This window comes from Phalacrocorax carbo, chromosome 8 (genome assembly GCF_963921805.1).
Source record: "Phalacrocorax carbo chromosome 8, bPhaCar2.1, whole genome shotgun sequence".
Taxonomy (NCBI): domain Eukaryota; kingdom Metazoa; phylum Chordata; class Aves; order Suliformes; family Phalacrocoracidae; genus Phalacrocorax; species Phalacrocorax carbo.
Genome location: NC_087520.1, coordinates 65,033 through 83,443, shown reverse-complemented (window position 1 = coordinate 83,443; position 18,411 = coordinate 65,033). Strand labels below are relative to the sequence as shown.

General features: G+C 51.0%; 1 long non-coding RNA gene across 1 annotated transcript; it reads left to right on the top strand.

Annotated features, from left to right (window-relative positions):
* Positions 1-548: 548 nt before the first annotated feature.
* Positions 549-7,550, top strand: LOC135314623 (uncharacterized). The gene is made up of 5 exons (XR_010374113.1): positions 549-1,558; positions 1,817-1,930; positions 2,510-4,769; positions 5,017-5,077; positions 5,323-7,550. It is a non-coding gene; the product is annotated as an uncharacterized LOC135314623 (long non-coding RNA).
* The last annotated feature ends 10,861 nt before the right edge of the window (positions 7,551-18,411 follow it).

The following is an 18,411-nucleotide window of genomic DNA, read 5'->3' as shown; positions in this document are numbered from 1 at the left end:
GCGGCAACGGCGGCCGAGGTGGCCTTGGGGCAGGGGGAGCGTTGGGGACCCTGAGCCACGAATCGCTCCTGGGACTTGTTACGTGCGCGCCTGCACCAACACCTGCCCTCTCCTTTGGCCTGAGGGCTGCGTTTGCGCTCCCTTGGCGTGGGGCAAGGGGCTGTGATGGAGCCCAGGGGAGGAGGTGGTGCACTGTGGGGGTGAGGGGAGGGGGCCCCCCGTTGCTGCTGCGCCTCAGCTGTGGGCGGGGTCTGGCTGGAGGAGCCCCAGGTGCGGGCAGTGGGGCTGGCGGTGCCGGCTCCTCCCTGGAAAAGGGGTGGTGCCCTGCTCCGGGGGGCCAGTGTGAGCCGAGGGCGGGGCGGAGCGGAGCTGTGGCCGAGCGTCAGCGGGCTGCGAGTGTAGCGAGGGGGGAGGTGAGCGGGGGCTGGGTAAAGCCCCGGGAAGGGCTGGGCGGACCCAAGCCGTGGGTCTGTGCTGGGTCAGAGCCAGGCGGCGGGGGCTGCCGGGAGCCGGGCGGTGCGGCTGCGCCCGGTTGGAGGCGGCGGTGGGGGCTGCCCGCAGCTGGGCGGTGGCGAGAGTGAGGTTGTGCTGAGGGCTCGGTAGGGGTTCCGGGTGCGTGGACGGGGAGAACGGTGCCCCGCAGAGTTCGACAGCGGGAAGGCTGCTTCTCACGGCATGCTGGGAGCTGTAGTCGTGGGGTAGGGGGCTGCCGGCCTGCGATGTTGTTCCCCGGAGCTTACCGGGAGGCGTAGTGTTCCGGCACTCGGTGGTCGGCTAGCCATGCTGTGCGTGTGCCACTGCATGTTGGGAGCTGTAGTTCTTTGCAGACTCGGGTTCTAGAAGCCGTGTTTATTTCGGGCGCGTGTGTGTGGTGCAGTTTTTGCTATTGGTGCAGCCCCCGCGGCGGGGCACGAGGTGTGTTTTTATTGCTGGGTTCGTGTGGATTTCTGGGGGCTTGCAGGTGTGGCCATTCCTTTATAATTGGTGAGTTACTCAAGAGCTGATAGAAGGGAAGAGGGAAAGGAGGAGCAGTCGTTCTACCTCTGCCCAGGACACTGATGGTGGCCGCCTCCCCGGCTCACCAGAGCTCCCCCTGAGCCTCCCCTGGCCCCCCTTGCCCCGTGCGCCTGCCCCCAGCCCCGGCACCTCCCCTGAAGCGTGCTGCGTAGCCCTTGGCCGCCCCCAGGCCCTGTCGTGAAGGCAGCGAGCCGGCCCTCGAGCGCACTGGATTCCCCCTCGGCGCAGGGGCCCTTAGCAGTAGCGCGGGGAAGGGGCGGTGTGTCCAGAAGCCCCTGCGCAAGGAGGGGCTTTGGCCAGGGTCGATCGACGGTAATGACGGTCGCTGTTTCTTCTTTCCCTCTCCCAGAGACCGTGCTGAGGACGTGGTTGTCTGTCCTTCCCCCGGGGATGCCGTTGACTGCGGCCGTCTCAGGCTTGCGTGGCTTCTCTCTGCCCGGCGTTGCCATCCTCGCAGCGCGGGGGCGAAAAGGGACACACAGAGCCCTTCCCGGCTGTGGACAGGAGCTGCCTCGGCTGAAGCTGGAGACGCCAACGAAAGGTAAAGCAGAAGAAACTGAAGGCGCTCTGGCTGCCAGCTGCCTTCCTGCCGCAGGCAAGAGAGAGCCTGTCCCTGCAGGTGAGGGAGGGAGGATCCCCCTTCGTAGCCCGCAGCGGGCCAGGCCACCAACGTGCACCGCAGGGTCTGTACGCGTAACCGGGAGTTGGGTACGGGCGTGTAGTGCACGAGCGAGCTAGGCTACGTGCCTAGGAAGCCTCATCTCGTAAGAGCAGTAAGACACCCATGTATTCTCTTTAGGCGGAGGACAGCCAAGTGACTGGTGTTGCAGAAGAGGAAGCGGGGGAGGAGAGAAGGGAAGAGAAGCATTTGAACCGCTAAATTCTCCTAGTGGCACTGAGAGCGAGAGTCGCGGTGAGTCCTGGGCCATCAGGCTCTCCCTTCCCTTTTCCTGGCTCCCTCTCGTTCCAATGCTGTTGTGAAGTTTTTTTTTCTACTCCCCTGTACCTCTTTTCTCTTGACTCTTCTGTTGTGCTATGTTGTCTTCTCTCCCTTTATTCTTCTTGTTCTATCATTCCCTTTTCTTTTTCTCTCTGTGGTTTTGTCTTGCTTCCTCTTCCTCCGTTTTTTTTCATCCTTCATCTCTGTTTCACCCAGGGCTGTTTTTTTGTTTTCTATCTCTGTCATGAACTGATTCCATTTTTTTCCCCACAATTTCTCTGGCCTGTTTCCTGGTGTCGTTTACGTCTCTATGTCTGTGTGTGCTGCTCCCTGTTGCTGCCTTCCTATATCTACTTTTCCCTCCTTCCTTTTCTGTTTTTCTCTATCACGTTGTCTTGGTCGCTGTTGCTGGTTTTTTTTTTTTTTTTTTCATTCTGTATCTCACTGTTCTTGTCCTTAGTCCTGTTTATCTTGTACTCCCTGTATTCCTTTGCACTGGTCTGTCTCCCTATTATTTATTGTTTCATCTCTTTGAACATATTTATTCCCAAGGTTTTCCTGTGATGGGAGCGGCAGAGCAAGGAGCAGAGCGTTGGGGCATCCGTGGAGGGAGCATCGGGCACCCTCCTGTGTTTGCAGGGTGACCCTGAGGAAGCGTTATCTGTGGGTCAGTTGTGTGACTATATTTTGTGGGTGTGCTAATCTCTTTCAGAGTATGTCTAAGGGTAAGGATATCGTTGTGTTCAGTGTAAATTTTGTTCCATTTGGTGTATTTGTCAGAGATGCAAGTTTAGTGTGGGGGGAAGCCAGCTCTCTGACTGCATTGAGGATAAGGTGGGCTATACGTGTTTGTAGGTCGTATCTTACCTGTGAGATGTTTTGAAGTAGTTGTCTCTGGTTTTCTTAGCGACTCACAAAGGGGTTTGGGGCTCCCCGGTGGCGGGTGCTTTGGCCAAAAGAAAAAGCAGGGTCGTAGTGAAGCGTTCCATTTACAGGGCTGGCCTCAGCCATCTCCTGCACAAACTTCTGTTATGTAGCGATCGGGATTCGATTTCCTGAAGGAGGAGAGGATGATGGAGCTTGTTATAAGAGCATAACAATTTTGTCTTGCCCCTGCATCGCCTTTGGCTTTTCCTCGTTGAGCTTGTATTTTGGTGAGAAGCGTCTCTCGTTAGGCATTTGGGTCTGAGGGGTGTCCATGAGGCTACCTGGTGGCCATCCCCCTGAGATTTTGTGACCATCAAGTGATATTCAGCATCCATCTTATGCCCATCTCCTGTAACTACTCTGCAGTTTTCGCTTAAGGCTTGATAGCGCAGCGTTAGCTGAGGGCGGCATTTCCCGCGCTGGCCCCGCCACGCCGACGGCGTTTCCCCTGCCGGCCGCTGTCCGTTCCCTGTAACTGTGACTCTTGTCCTGTCAGAGCCTTTGCCGAAGCCACCTTTGTGCTCCACAGCAGTCTGTTTTCTGTCTCGAGTATGTTTCTTTTCGGTATCGGATACCCCAAAGCTGCGTACCGTTGGCTCAGGTCTCTTCTTGAGCTTCTGTGAGAAGAGAGAGCCTTCATCTGTGTTTATCGATGCGTCTCCTGGGGTGTTTTTTTGTTGTCCTTTGCAATTTAGTTTTGTCCCAGCTGCTTCGTACGGTTCCTGATATGCTTGTGTATTTCCAGGTTTCTTTTCATGTTTTTTGTCCTTTGAGACTGATCAAGTTCCATTAAGGGACTGAGCGAGAGAGAGCGTTGAGGTGACTCTGAATGGTTGATGATTTTATAGTAAATGATTTACTTTACAACCAGAGATATTTTTGAGAAGGGGTTCTTAAAAGATTTGAATCTGCTGGGACATTCAGTCTTACCCAGAATGTAGTTCTCAGAGATGTTCGGTAGCGTGGGCGGTCTTGCTAGAAATTAAGAATCACCCCATAGCATTTTGAGTTTATTGTAACTGGGAAGTAAAGCCCGTAGTTTTTGATAATAATACTGTTATTGCATTTAATGAGCTGCTTTCCTACATAGTTTAATATGACATCTATCTTTGTCTCTCTGTGTGCCAGAAAAAATGAAGTTTAAATCTCTACGTCGTCACGTTGCTGATGCAAAAGATGTAGTTGTAGCAGAAGAGCTGGTATTGTCGTATCCAGGAAGGCTTTCTGTGTGTGTTCGGCACTTGGCATGCTGTAAAGGTCAGGCAGTTGAGAAAACTCCGTGCTCTTCCTATTCGGGCCACCTTTACACCCTGTGTGGGCTTGGCCTGCCCCTTTCCAGGGGTTTGTGGGAAGGGTGGGGCAGGGCGAGGGGTAGATGAGCCCCAGCCTTTTTTCAGGAGGCTCATTCTGCAACCTGGGCTTCTCTGGTACTGTTCCTTGAGTTGGTTGCAGCTTTTCAGCTGTATAAGCTCTTTGGTAGGTGTGTTTTGACATTTAGGGAGGGGGAGGTTTCTGGTTAAGGTAAGAGATTAAGGAGCAGTCAGGGTTGAGCAGCATATATATTAGAAAGGACACTTGTGTGCAGCTTTTTTTTTTTCCTCGGGTCAGTAACTTTGTGTTGGGTGTTCAGGAGTAGCAAGGTGGTTTAATAGTGTGTTTTCATTGTTTGATCGATGTTGGTTTTGGTTGTTTCTGTTTGTTTTATTATCCAGGACTTTACTGAAGGTAGAAGTGTACAACGGTGTACAACATCTGTGTGCCTCTCTGTATTTTCCTGGAAGTGGGCCCTGGATTCAAGGTGACGGCTCCGGAGCCATCGAAGACGGACTGAGTACACGCGCAGGCGCCTGATGCATCCACTGACCCGGGAGGCACGTAGTGGGAGGTGAGGGGACTCCTGTTAGGGGAAAGGATGTGTCTGGAATATGGCTGTTGGGGTACGGGGAAGAAGAGGGCAGGGTGTTACTGTTTGTCGTCTTTTTGAAGTCTCTGTTGCTGGCTCAGCATGGCAGATGAGAGTGAAAAGTATGGATCGGCAAGGTTTGCGGAGCAGAGAAGGGAGAATGGGGAAGGTTTGTTGTTAGTTAAGGTTTTGTCAGCATCCTATTGATCTTGTTTTCTTGTTCCTGCAGATGCACAGTAGGGAGCCGGATGCGGAAGAGAGGAGGCGAACAGAACATCATGAGAAGTTAGGTCAGTATGTGATGACAGGGGTCGTGCCAGTGTGAGCAGCTATGTGACTAGTTAATGCTCCGTTTTGAAGGTGTAAAGCAACTCACAAAATCATAAGTGAAGCAGGATGTCGGCCTCAAGCTTGTCGGGCAATGTGAGCGATGAACAGCAAACCATAGCGGTAGTAATTTTTGAGGTGTGGAGTTGTTTGTGAGCGGGCAACGGCTTCCAGGCACAACAGTCACCTTGTCTCTCTGGTTCTCTAGGCGCCATAAGAGGAGGTGGCCACCGCATCCAGGCTTACTAGAGTGGAGCCAGTGGAAGTTCACGGCGCTTCCGAGAAGGGTGTAGTTGCAGAAGAAGTCAGCATTGAGTGTTGTGACACTGACTGATGGAGCTCTGTGTTCGGAGATGATGAAGAGGATCTGTGTGATTACAGCAGCATATTAGGTAGCCTATGTGTTATTTTCTAAAGGCCTCTTTCTGAGCATCTGCCACGCAGAGCGGCTCCAGCTTGTGTCTGTGTTGTGTGGATTTTGTAAACTGTCGTCATCCTGTACCACACTTAGGTCTCGATGTCTCTATCGTTGTCTGTGCTCAGCACGTGCACAGGTAGCAATATTGAGGGTTTCATGAGCCTCAGCTTGTCGGCGTAATGGTAACTGAGAGTTTCCTTTCTCGAATTGTAAGTCTAATGTGCAGATCTGTCTTGCGTATCTCAAATATTAGAACCTCGCAGGTGGTCATCTTTTTGCGGCGGTGATTTAGGCGGCCTCAGTACTGCTGCTGAAGAGCAGTCTGCTTACCCGGAGCCCTTTTCTGGGACCTGTTCCCTGCACCTTAACGTTCTGAGGTCTTTAAGAGTGGCTTGTCGCTCGTGCATCGTCCTAGTTGTGGGTATATGGCTTTATCACAGGTGGTGGTGTGTGACTTCTCTGCGGGTGCTATAGCTTCTTCCTCGCTGCCGTATAGATCTTCTCGCCTGGTGGCATCTCTGGGCAGGAAGTCCTTCGTCTTGGTGAGAATTTTCTTAGGTCTCTCGATCACGTCGCTTGTAGTATTTGTGAGCAGTGTTGGTCCGTGCACGTCGATGCCTGTGTCAGAGCTGCTCTGCCTGGGGGTGTAGCAATGGTAGAGCGGGGGAAAGAATAACAGTAAGAATATATGGTTAATGTTAATATGCATAGACTGTTTTGGGAACGCCCGTGCAACCTTTGTCGGAGCAAGTGGCTGTTGGCAGCGGACAAGGACGATAATTTCCGGGGCGTTTTGTGGGTGCCGAGGGGATGACCGTAGCCGTCTGGGAGAGGCAGCTAGAGTGCTAGCTGAGCAGAGTGCACCTCACAGCTGTTCAAGGTTGTATGTGCGTGGGGCTTAAAGTTTGATTGAAGGTATTTCCTTTAACGGCAGGAAATAGTTGGGCTCTAGATGGTATTCCTACGTGGAAGCAAGACCTGTGGAATGGTTAAGCCGTTGCTGTGCCTCCAGGTGACTTGTTCTGTCATGCTGTTCTTGCAGAGGATGAAGATGGAGCTGTGCAGGGTGATAGAGCAGAGCTGAGTAGAGCACAACTAAGGTGGCGGGTCCGTGTGCAGGATTAAAGGGAAGATGCGACTGAAGGCTATTTGAAGAGCATTTCAGGTGAGCTGGGTCACAGCGAGGAGGCGCATGGGGCTGGTGATTTCTTCCAAGGAGAGCGGTGATTTTGTGTCTTCTGGTATCTCTAGGGACTGCAAGTGATGATGACTGTCTTAGTCTGGAAGGGGCACGGAGCAGGTGAGGGGAGTGCCAGGTGGCATCTGTGATGATGGATGTTGCAGAAAAGGTCTGTGTTGACTGATGCGATGCTAACTGGTAAGACTGTTCTCTGTGGGTTGTGTGTTGGTTTGGGGTTTTTTTCAGGTAATGAATAGGCATCTGTCAACTGCAGGATGGATCTAGTGGGCTGGTGGTGCTCTTCCTTGTTGAGGATGGACTGAGCTTCTAGCTCTCTGAAAACTAAGTTGAAGCAGTGGTCGTGGAGGAGGGGTCAGGGGAGTAGAGGGCACAAGCTTGGTTGTCGCAGGAAGCGGTTAACCTTTGGGGAGGTTAAAAGGTAGGATTCGTCTTCAGCGTGATGCTAGGTTGCGGAGGGCTGGGCAGTTCAGGCCGTGTGTGGTGCTGTGTACTTTGTGTGGTCTGTGTTCCGTGTCTTAGACCTTCCTAAGGTTTTTATGTTCTTTTTGCTCCTGGGAGCAGCAAGACTCGTGCCTCAGGAACCATCTTTAGGGCCTGGCTAGGCTCTAATTGTTGGCCCTGCGCCCATCGGGCACTTCTTTCTTCACCTTATGAGTTTCAAGCGTGGATCTTTTTGGAGCCTCAGAAGTTTCTGGGCGGTCATCTTGTGCAGTGTCATTCCAAGGTGCACAAGGATATCTGCTTATGAGCTGTCCATTTTCAGGGAGCAGTCGGGGGAGGGTGGGGACGCAGTCGGCCGTGGGAGGAAGGGGTTTTAAAGGTGGCGTAGCGACGAGGGCCGCCCAGGAAGCGGTCGCCTTTGGGCAGGTAAGGGGAGTGGGTTCCTCTTCAGCGTGATGCTAGCTTGCGCCGGGCAGGGCGGTTCTGGGCTGTGGGTGTTGTCGTGTAGTTTGTGCAGTGCGTGTTTGGCGTCTTGGACCTTCATCCTGTCTCGATGGTCTCCTTGCTCTCTTGGAGCGAGGCCCGTGCTTCGGGCGCCGTCCCTAGGGCCTGGCAAGGCTCTAAGGGGGGGACGCGGCACCCATCGGGCGCTTTCTTTTTTTTGGCGTCCCATGTTTAAAGCATGGATCGTTCTGTTGTCGTGGGAGTCTCTGCGCAGTCGTCTTGTGCGTTGTCGTTCCTCGCTGCGCGAGCAGCTCTGCTCTGTAGCTCTCCGTTTTCGGGGAGCGGTAGCTCTTGCCTGCATCGTTAGGTCTCGAAGCCGGGCTTCTTGCGTGTCCATCTCGTCACGGTCGAGCGGGTGTTCTTGTCGCGGGCTGTAACGGCCTGCTGTTTTTCTGGAGTAGCCTCAGGGCCTCCTCACGGCGACGTGAGGGTCCTGTGGGTGTCTCTTCTGTCCGGCTGTTGTCGTTCTTGCCGAGAGATTTTTCTTGTCTTGGAGTTGCGTCGTTTGTAGCGTTCTGCATAGCGTGGGTGTGCGCTGTGGGCGTTTGGCTAGGATCCACCCTGGCCCGGGGTGTAGAGGGAGCGGTGGGGGGGGGCTAGTGGCGATAGCTTGCGGTTCGTCTGTTGCTGTGCCCAGGCTCTTGTGGGAAAGGTCGGATCGAGTGGCCATAGCCAGCGGGCGAGGACAGTCACTTCCATAGCGTTTTGTGGGCTCGGAGGGGATGACGGGAGCTGTCCGGGAGAAGGGCGCTAGGGTTCTGTCTGGGCGGATTGCCTCCGAAGGGCGTTCGAGGTTTCGTACGTGCGTAGGGCTGAACGTGTGATTTCCCGTCTTGCTTTCAAGAACAGGGTGTAATGGGGCTCCAGATGGGATCACCACGTGGGAACAAAACCTGTGGAATGGTAAAGCTCTATTGTGGTGCATCCAGGTGACTGGCTCGATGTTGTTTTTTAGATGCTGGGGGAGGAGTTGTGCAGGGCGACGGAGGAGAGCCGACGACTGCTCTGCAAGCCGTCGAGTTGGTGCGTGGTGTATCTAGAGGGAAGATGCGAGTGATGGCTCTATGATTCTGTTGTGTTTTAATTATTCAGCTGTGATTTCGTTTTGGTGTGTCTTTGGTTTTTTTTTTTTCCTTCAATTTGAAGCCTGTAAAGCAAGGAGCAATGGGCGCTTTGGGCACCGGAGGCGAGTCGGGCAAGGCGAGCGGCGATCGGTGGGCTGAAGCAGCGGTTCTTTTTGATGCGGAGCATCGCTGGTGAAGGTAAAAGGAGCTCATGTTGTTTGGGTGTTATGGGTGGCGGGCGAGCCCACCGCAGCAACTGGAAGTGACGGAGGCCGGGCAGGCGAGCCGTCGAGGTGGAGGAGCGCGCGGTGGCGGTCGGTCCGTGTCGGCCGCGTTTTCGGGTGGTATTTCGGCAGGTGCCTTTTAGGTTGCTTTTTCTCCAGGCATTCCACGGAGGCTTGGAGCAGCGCTGTTGCGTGCCCGTGGGAGGTCTGAGAGGGTGAGGCAGCGGTTGGCGTCTAAGGTTGGAGGTTGCTGCGGTCCATCGTTAAGCCTGTAAGTTTTGCAGGCAGCGTCTGGGCAGTATTTGGAACGGCGTCACGAGTGTTTGAAGCGAGCCGGGTAGCGATGGAGAAGTCCACGGGGCTGGTGGTTTATCACGAGTGTTAACGGTAGCTTGGTGTGTTTCGGTATATCGGGGGCCAGAAGCGATGACGGGTGCGGCGCGTGATGCCGGCATCGGTGCAGAGCAGGTAAGCCGATAGACGTTGTCCTTTTGAGGAGGGTGACGTTCTGGAAGAGATGTGCATTGACCCGCGCGATACTTACGGCTGGCGCTGTGTTTTTCCTTTTTTCAGAAGCTGGAGAGGCACCTGGGACCTGCAGGATCGATCCAGCAGGCCGACTGTTTTCCTTTTACAGGCCGGATTGCGACTTCTAGCCCTATGGAAGCTAAGTCGAGGCAGGGGTGCCGGAGGAGGGGTCGGGGGAGGGTGGGGACGCAGTCGGCTGTGGGAGGAAGGGGTTTTAAAGGTGGCGTAGCGGCGAGGGCTGCCCAGGAAGCGGTCGCCTTTGGGCAGGTAAGGGGAGCGGGTTCCTCTTCAGCGTGATGCTAGCTTGCGCCGGGCAGGTGCAAACTCCCAGCTTCTCCCCCTGAAAGTATAACCATGTGGGTGATATCTTACCTCTATGATTTTTCTATTATCAATGATACTTAAAAAAAAAACCCAACCCTAAAATTGTATGATTTATTGACTTGTTTTGTTTAAACTCTAAGTGCCAAATAGCTATAGCTTCAGATTTATTAGGCGTATTTAAGCAGGTAGGTATTTGTTGGAAATGTTTATTAAGAGAGGCAACTGCATGTTCTGGCTTTTTTCACTTGATATTTTGAGGGAGTGTTACAAACCACTTAATTTCCCCTTTGTTTTCAAGGGCACTTCTCAATGGCAGTTAAGCAGTAAGTCTCTAAGGCAGTGCAGCTGGCTACATGTCCCTCCTAATTCCATAACACACAAAACCCTCCCAGTCAAATTTTTACTGTGTATTTTGGAGATAGAGTATTGACACCATTACATTAACAAACGTGGAAGAGTAACGCAGAAGGAAAATGGAACGCTTTTATAGCATAAGTATTTTTACTGGATTTGTAGGAACACACTCACACCTTCTTAGCATCAAGTGAATTATTGAGATTTGTTCTTTGTGTTTTATTTTACTCTTTTAGGTTTGATACTTTTGGCTTCACTGAGTAAGCACAATGTGCAGCAGCAACCGTGGAAGAGCTGTAGCGGTGAATTGGTAACCATAGATTATTGTTAAGCTATAGCATTGCCCTGCAGTCCCATAGGGTTATCTCCCTGCAGCAGCGCTGTACGGAAGGGATGAGACTTTTTCCGACACCAGCAAGAATGTTTAGTCTGATACCATTTTGATCAAATTTTTAATATAAATAGCTGTTAATAGTGTTTTTAAGTGTTCTACTCACTCAAACTTTAAAGGATGTGTTGTGTTTCAAGCTGTTCATTTACTTAGAAACCTTCTTTGACTGAACTGATACACTATGCCTTAGGCTGAGAACAGTTTGTATTGTCATCTGCTGTAATTTTTTTAATATGCTGAAATACAGTTACAGGTTTTTTTTTGTTCTTCCAACATTTTGATGACAGCATCTTGGTATGTTCAGTAAATACCTCGCCACCTATGCTTGGTTCCTGTTACTTGGGGCACGCTAATGTCACTTTGTGTGGGGGCAGTGATGCAGCAGAGGAGCAGGTGAAGGGTTTTAGATGATGGCCTGTGTAGGGCCACTGTGGAAAAATTACAAGCTGCACACAGCTGTGAGAACGCAACCTCAAAGAAGGGAACGGGGACAAATGTTATTGAACAATGTCATTGCAATCCCAGAACTGCTGTTAGCTGGCAGAGCATGTACCCGGCAGGCCTTTTTGCGTGTGGTAACGCCTAGGCGGTACTTCTTGAATCAGCTGAGGGTATAAAAAGCGGCGGCTCAAAGCAGAGAGAGAGGGGAGACAGAGGACGCTCTGTGAACCACCGGGGCCGTCATGAAGGGGCCGCGCCTACCTCCCTTCTCTGCGAGGACCCCCGTCACGGTCACCATACTGCTTGGCCGTGTCTCAGCCATAGTCGGGTTGGTAAGACTCTGACGAGGGGAAAACAACATGCTAGTAACTGCTTATGCAAGGCTATAACCTGCTACATAAATAGGCAACAAGGATGGAATTCCTGCAGTACAGATGACCCAGGGAGCGGAGAGGGCTCCATCAGCAGAGCGTAGAGCTGCACCGAGAGTAAGGTGTCCTCCCTATGGGGAGGGGCAAGGAGCCCTCAGCCTTTGGAGTTTGGAGCCTCCGTGATAGAGATTGTCTCTCCTTTGTGTTGGCGTTGTCATGCTTTTGTTACTGCTCAGCGGTGTTGGCGTGGCCATAAGCTAAGTCCAGCTGATTTATCTTTTGGTTATAGTTCTGTATTCTGGTGCGTGCGGTGTCACAGGTTGATGCTGTTGGAAAAATTGATACATCCAGTTTGGTCTTGTTGCCGTGTGAGGTGCTGTGACATTGGTGGATGTGACTGGACGAGGTCCCCTTTGTCTCAGCACCGCGACTCCCCAGAATCCGTTCACAATGTGCTCGGTGGGAGTACCCCTCACAGATAAGTGAGTTCAATGATACAGGTAACCACATGCTGCCTGGAGTGCTGCGCAAAGGTGTACCCATAGAACAGTGGGACAGCTGGCTGCCACATCTGGGTAAATGACCCGCATTACCCCCACAAGAACTTCAAAAATTGGGAACATTGAACACAGACTATTGAAATGGGTACAATTATAGTAGTCGAAAGAATGATAAGGTTTGGTGGTGAGTAAATGCTATATTGCATTGGTATTGCAACCATACCCAATGGGGCAGTTCTAGGGGAACAGACATTAGTACCACCTATAATACATACGTGACTCTACCACCTGGACTCGTTTTGATATGTGGGGTCCATGTAGGGCCAGGACTCCCCAAAGCCATAAAGAGTGGGCCTTGCACCCTAAGATGACCGACATTTTTCACAGCCAACATTCCCGTAGTGGTATGGTCGCAATAAAATTGGTCACATTGCTGAGCCACCCCCGACATCTGTGCATTTTCTCCCAAGTGTAAGGAGACGGTGGAAATCTGGGACTTGGCAACAACCATCACCGTATCTTTTTTGGCTCTGGGCGGTGCCGGCGCACAAGCCGTGACGCCACTAAGCTGTTTTGGATGCTGGTTAGCAAAATTTAGTAATGATACCGGTAGAGGTCTTTCTGATTTGTTACTTCATGTAGATAGTATATGCCACGCTACACTTAAAAATCACGCCGCTATTGACTTTTTACGGTAAGCTCATGGAGCTGCATGTGAAGACTCTTACGATTCACAGTGCATGAACCTGAGTGACCAAAGTTCATCTGTGCACAATCGCAAGAGAGACACTGATATAAACCAGCAATTAGCGGAAGCAACCCGTTTACTGTATGGACCTAGGGGCAGGTTTGGTTAAAATAGTTATTATCAATCTTGTGCCTAGGTGGCATTTGTTTGCTATGCCTGGTTTGCTGTATATGACGTCTAGTTGGTATCATTTGTACTATTGTCGATACAGCTTTACATGGCACAATGGTACGGGTTGTGGAATACCACTGTATTCCAGCTACAGAATACGCAGTGGCACTTGTGAGGGATTTTAGGTGGTTGTCCATGTAGGGCTGCTGTGGAAAAATTACAAGCTGAACTCAGCTGTGAGAACACAACCCTGAAGAAGGGAACCTGGAGGATTGTTATCGAACAATATGTTGTTGCAATCCCAGAACCGCAGTTAGCTGGCAGGCCTCGGTGCATGCACCAACGCCTAGTCAGTACTTTTCCATTGAATCTGCTGCAGGTGTAAAAAGCAGCAGCTCAAAACAGAGAGAGAGGGGAGACAGAGCATGCTCTGTGAACCATGGGACGCCCTGAAGATGCTACGATGACCGCACTCACAGTCACCCTCCCGCTCAGCCATGTCTCGGGTGTAGCAGGGTTGGTAAGACTCTCTTGAGGGGAAAACAATACGCTAGTAACTGCTAATGCAAGGCTATAACAGGGCAATAAATACTGCTGTTCTTTGTAAGTATCACATGTTGGGTGTATTTTGTGCATAGGAATCCTGCTAATCTGTTACAGATGGGGCTGTAATGGGGGGTGCCTCCCCTAAGAGTCACAGTGGGATTATTAAATCTTATAAACTATAAGTCTGGGTGTGTGGTATTAAGATAGAGGAATAGTGGTTTTTTTCTATTTTGAATTCCTTCCTCTAGATAGAGTTTAAAAAGCACAAAAAATTTTTTATTTTATGTCTATACATTGTTTATATTTTAAGAACCTGTACCTGTTTCTACTCAGAATATAAAAAATTTCAAGTTCTTTATACTATACAGTAGGTAAAAGGTTTATTTTAAAGGTGGTGGTTTTTTTACTTATAAGTTAATAGTGGTTTTCAAAATACATAAAAGGAAGTTGGACCGGATCAAGCTATCTGAATTTAGTGTGTGTTCTATAACAAGCCTACCACAGGGTCACAGGTTGGAAGGTTCTCGGGGATCATCTAGTCCAGGCCTTGTGGTAGATGTTCTATGTAATCTAAATAAAGACAATAAATTAAGCGTAAACAGATATAGATATCTACTTATATCTAAGTCTAAATAGAGAAGTGTAAAAAGATTGGTGTCAAAATAGTTAAGTTTAAATGGATAGTTAATCTAAATAGAAGTTCTGATAGAAGTGTTAATCGGTATGTCTAAATAGATGTGTAAATTTTCTATGGACGTATATAGCTATAGTCACAATAGATAGTGTAAATAGATATTAAGTTATAAAACATCTATATATATAAGTAGATACCTAAGTGTAAATACCTCCACTGTATAGGGGTTTTATAGCAATAAGAAAACCGCTATTTGCAACAAGGTTTCTCAAGCTCAACCCCTCCTTTCATATCTACCAAAGTTGTAAAAGCGCTTTCTAAAGCTGCCCCTTATCCCTTTTCCTCTCCCAAGCCAGGGCCCATTTTCCCAATTGGTGACTTGCTCCCACAGGGCTGTGGTTGCAGAGCAGGAGCTGCTGCCACAGCACTAATACACTCCCAAAACCCCGATTCTGGTCCACCTACGTCTCTAGCACCCCAAAAGTTGTTGCTCTTTTGCCAGTTCTGCCCCGTACGCTTCACCCTCTTCCTCTCTTGTTCCCGTGTCCCTTGTTCTGGCTCTTTTCTCTTCCTCCCTATTTGTTCTTTTTCCTCTGTCACACTGCCTTTGGGGGCCGAGCCTGATAGCCAGCTCACCGCCTCAATTTCTGATGTGCATGGAGGAATGAGGCTTCGCTGCTTCCTGTGCGTTCCCGGATGCGTTTGCAGCCCCTGGACTTCGGGGTGAGTGGCTGCAGCTGGGTCCAAGGGAGATGATGATGTGCTGTGGAGTGCAGCCAGTGAGGCTGAGGACACAGGGCTGGCTGAGGAGAGGGCTGCCTGGACACTCCTGCCTGCAGGAGCTGGCTGAGGAGTGAAAGGAAGGAGGTTCCACAGGCAGCTGCCTGCAGCAGGTAACAGCCTGTCATTGAGCCAGAAAGGATCCGCCCCGGACAGAGAACACCAGCAGAAGGTATCGGGATATCGGTACCTCTGTTAGCTGTATGTGTCAGCCCCCATGCGTCCAGGAAACATCACCGGAGAGGAGCGTCGGGGCACCCGCCACCTGCTCCTGGGGGGGCACGGTTTGGGCAGCCAGCGCTGCGGAAGAGGAAGGGGCAGAGGTAGACAGAGAAACCTCAGGGCTGTGAAGGTGTCCTGCCCACAACAGGAGCTGCAGTGAGTCATACGGCTCCTCCCATGCATCTGGGACCATACCCGCTATGCTTTTCCCAGTCTCTGCCTGCCTCCTTGCCTGTCCCTGCCTGTCTCCTTCTCAGGCTGCACAGCTCACCAAAGCTTTTTGGCTTTCTGCCAACATCTCCCTGCACCCATCGCCTTCAACATTTCCTTCTTATGCCCGTCCTTTTCTGGCTCCACAGCCGCTATTATTTCTTTTTTTCCCACGCTGCCTTCTTCCCCAGTAGTTGTGAAAATTGCATTTCTAGGTCTGCCTCTATCCATCAAGCTATCTCCGTTGTCAGCAAGTCCCCCTGCTCTGCACCCGGTTGCTCTTCCTACATCCTTTCTCTGCAGCCATCTTTCTATCTCCCTCTTTTGATATTTACCTTCTTACCCACGTGGCCAGAATGCTGTTGATTTTTACATTTGGTCTATTTGTCTACTTTTATTCAGTTCCGCACCCACGTTTGTTTCTTCCTGCCTGTCCTCAGACAAATCACTTTTTCAATTTTGTTTCTACGTCTTCATCGAGTTAGGTAGAGGACCCTATTTCTTATTTTTTCTCATCTGTCCCTTACCCCATCAGTTCAAATTCTCTTTCTAGGTCTAGTTTTACAAAGCTGCCAATCCCTCTTTTTAAGGGTTATGTTGGTCGCATACCCTGTTGCTTTCCAAATATTTTATCAGTGTCCTGTTTGTATTTTTCCATACAATCAATCAGGTTTGAAGAGACCTCTGAGCTCATGGAGTCCAATCGTCAACCCAATGCTACCACGCCTCCTAAAGTGCCACATATAGACGTCTTTTGAATGCTTCCAGAGAGGGCGACAGCACCACCTCTCTGGGCAGCCTGTTCCAATGCTTGACGACTCTTTTGGTAAAGAAGTTTTTTCCTATTATCCTATCTGAACGTCCCCGACGCAACTTGATGCCATTTCCTCTCATCCAATCCTTAGCTCACTGGGAGAAGGAACTTACACCCAGTTCATTCCAACCTCCTTTGAGCCTCCTCCAGAATAAAAAAAGGTGAGGGCCCACTTTGGCCTCTTCAAAGACCTGCTAGGAGGAATCCCATGGGCTAGGGCGCTGGAAGGCAGGAGGGTCCAAAAGAGCCGGACAGTATTCAAAGACCACTTTCTCTGAGCTCAAGATAGGTTCGTCCCCAGGAGGGAGAAGTCAGGCAGAAGAGCCGGGATGCCTGCATGGATAAGCAAAGAGCTTCTAGAGAAACTCAAATGGAAGGACATGGTTCACAGTATGTGAAAAAAGGGACCGGTCACTTGGGAGGAATATAGGAATGTTGTCGGGGTATGCAGAGATGCAGTAAGGAAGGCCAAGGCCTGCTTGGAGTTCAATCTGGCAATGCACATCCAAGATCATGAGAAGGGCTTTTTAAAATATATCAGCAGTGCAAGGAAGACTGGGGATACAGTGGGCCCGCTGCTGAACAAGGAAGGGGCCCTGGTAACACAAGATGCAGAGAAGGTGGAGTTAACGAATGCCTTCTTTGCCTCGGTCTTTACTGCTAAGGGTGGCCATCAGGCATCCCAGCCCCCAGAGGAGAGAGGATAAATCAGGAGAAAGGAAGAGTCACCGTCAGTTGAGAAGGATTGTGTCAGAGATCTCCTATGCAAACTGGATCATCACAAATTCATAGGCCCCCATGGGATGCACCTGCGAGTGCCGAGGGAGCTGGTGGCTGTTCTTGCCAAGTCGCTCTCCATCTTTGAAAGGTCGTGGAGGACAGGAGAGGTGCCCAAGGCCTGAAGGAAAGCAAATGTCCCTGCAATCTTCAAAAAGGGCAAGGAGGACCACCTGGGGAACTATAGGCCAGTCAGCCTCACCACCGTCGCCGGAAAGGTGATGGAGCAGTTCATCCTGGAGGTCATTTCGAGGCATGTAGAGTACAAGAAGGTTATCAGAAGTAGTCAACATGCATTCACCAAGGGGAGATGATGCCTGGCCAACCTGATGGCCTTCTATACTGGCTGGGTTGACAAAGGGAAAGCAGTGACTGTTGTCTATCTTGATTTCAGTAAGGCATTCGACACTGTCTCCCATAGCATCCTCATAGACAGGATAAGGAAGCGTGGGCTGGATGAGCAGACAGCGAAGTGGATAGAGAACTGGCTCAACAACAGAACTGAGAGGGTCGTGATCAACAGAGCAGGGTCTGGTTGGAGGCCTGTAACTAGAGGTGTTCCCCAGGGGTCGGTGCTGTGTTCAGTGCTGTTCAACATATTCATCAGTGACCTGGACGATGGGATAGAGTGTATCCTCAGCAAGTTCATTGATGGTACCAGGCTGGGAGGAGTGGCTGATATACCAGAAGGCCGTGGTGCCATCCAGTGAGACCTGGACAGGCTGCAGAGCTGGGCCAAGGGAAACCTGATCAAATTCAACAAGAGCAAGTGCGAGGTCCCGCACCTGGGGAGGATCAACCGCAAGCACCAGTACAGGCTGGGGGCTGAACTACCAGAAAGTGGCTCTGTTGAGAAGCACCTGGGAGTGCCGGTGGACAACAAGGTGACCACGAGCCGGCAACGTGCCCTTGTGGCCAAGAAGGGCAACGCTATCCTGGGATGCATTAAAAGGAGCACGGCCAGCAGATCGAGAGCAGTTAGCCTCCCCCTCTACTCAGCCCTAATGAGAACATATTGGGATTACTGTGTCCAGTTTTGGGCCCCCCAGTTTAAGAAGGATCTGGATCTGCCTAAGCAAGTCTAGTAGAGAGCTACCAAGGTGATCAGGGGACTGGACCGTCTCCCTTGTGAGGAAAGGCTGAGTGACCTAGGTTCGTTCAGCCTGGAGAAGACCGAGGGGGGATTTCATCAATGCCTGTAAATATCTAGAGGGTGGGTGTCAGGACTATGGGGCCAGGCTCTTTTCAATAGTGCCCAATGACAGGACAGGGGGCAGTGGGCACAAGTTGGAACACAGGAACTTCCACTTAAATATGAGGAAAAAAACCTCTTTGCTGTGAGGGTGATAGAGCAGCAGAACAGGCTGCCCAGGGAGGTTGTCGAGTCTCCTTCCCAGGAGACAGTCAAAACCCACCTGGATGCGTTCCCATGCCCCTGCTCTAGCGGGGGGGGTGGGGGTGGCGGGGTGTGGTGGACAAGATGATCTCCAGAGGTCCCTTCCAACCCATATCATTCTGTTAAAAAAAAAAAACCAAACCAAAAACACCAACCCCAGTTCCCTCAGGTGTTCAGCATAAGCCTTGTTCTCCAGACCCTTCTCCAGCTTTGCTGCCTTTCTCTGGACATGATCCAACCACTCAACATCTCTTTTGTACTGAGGGGCCCGAAAGGGAACACGATACTGGTGTGGCCT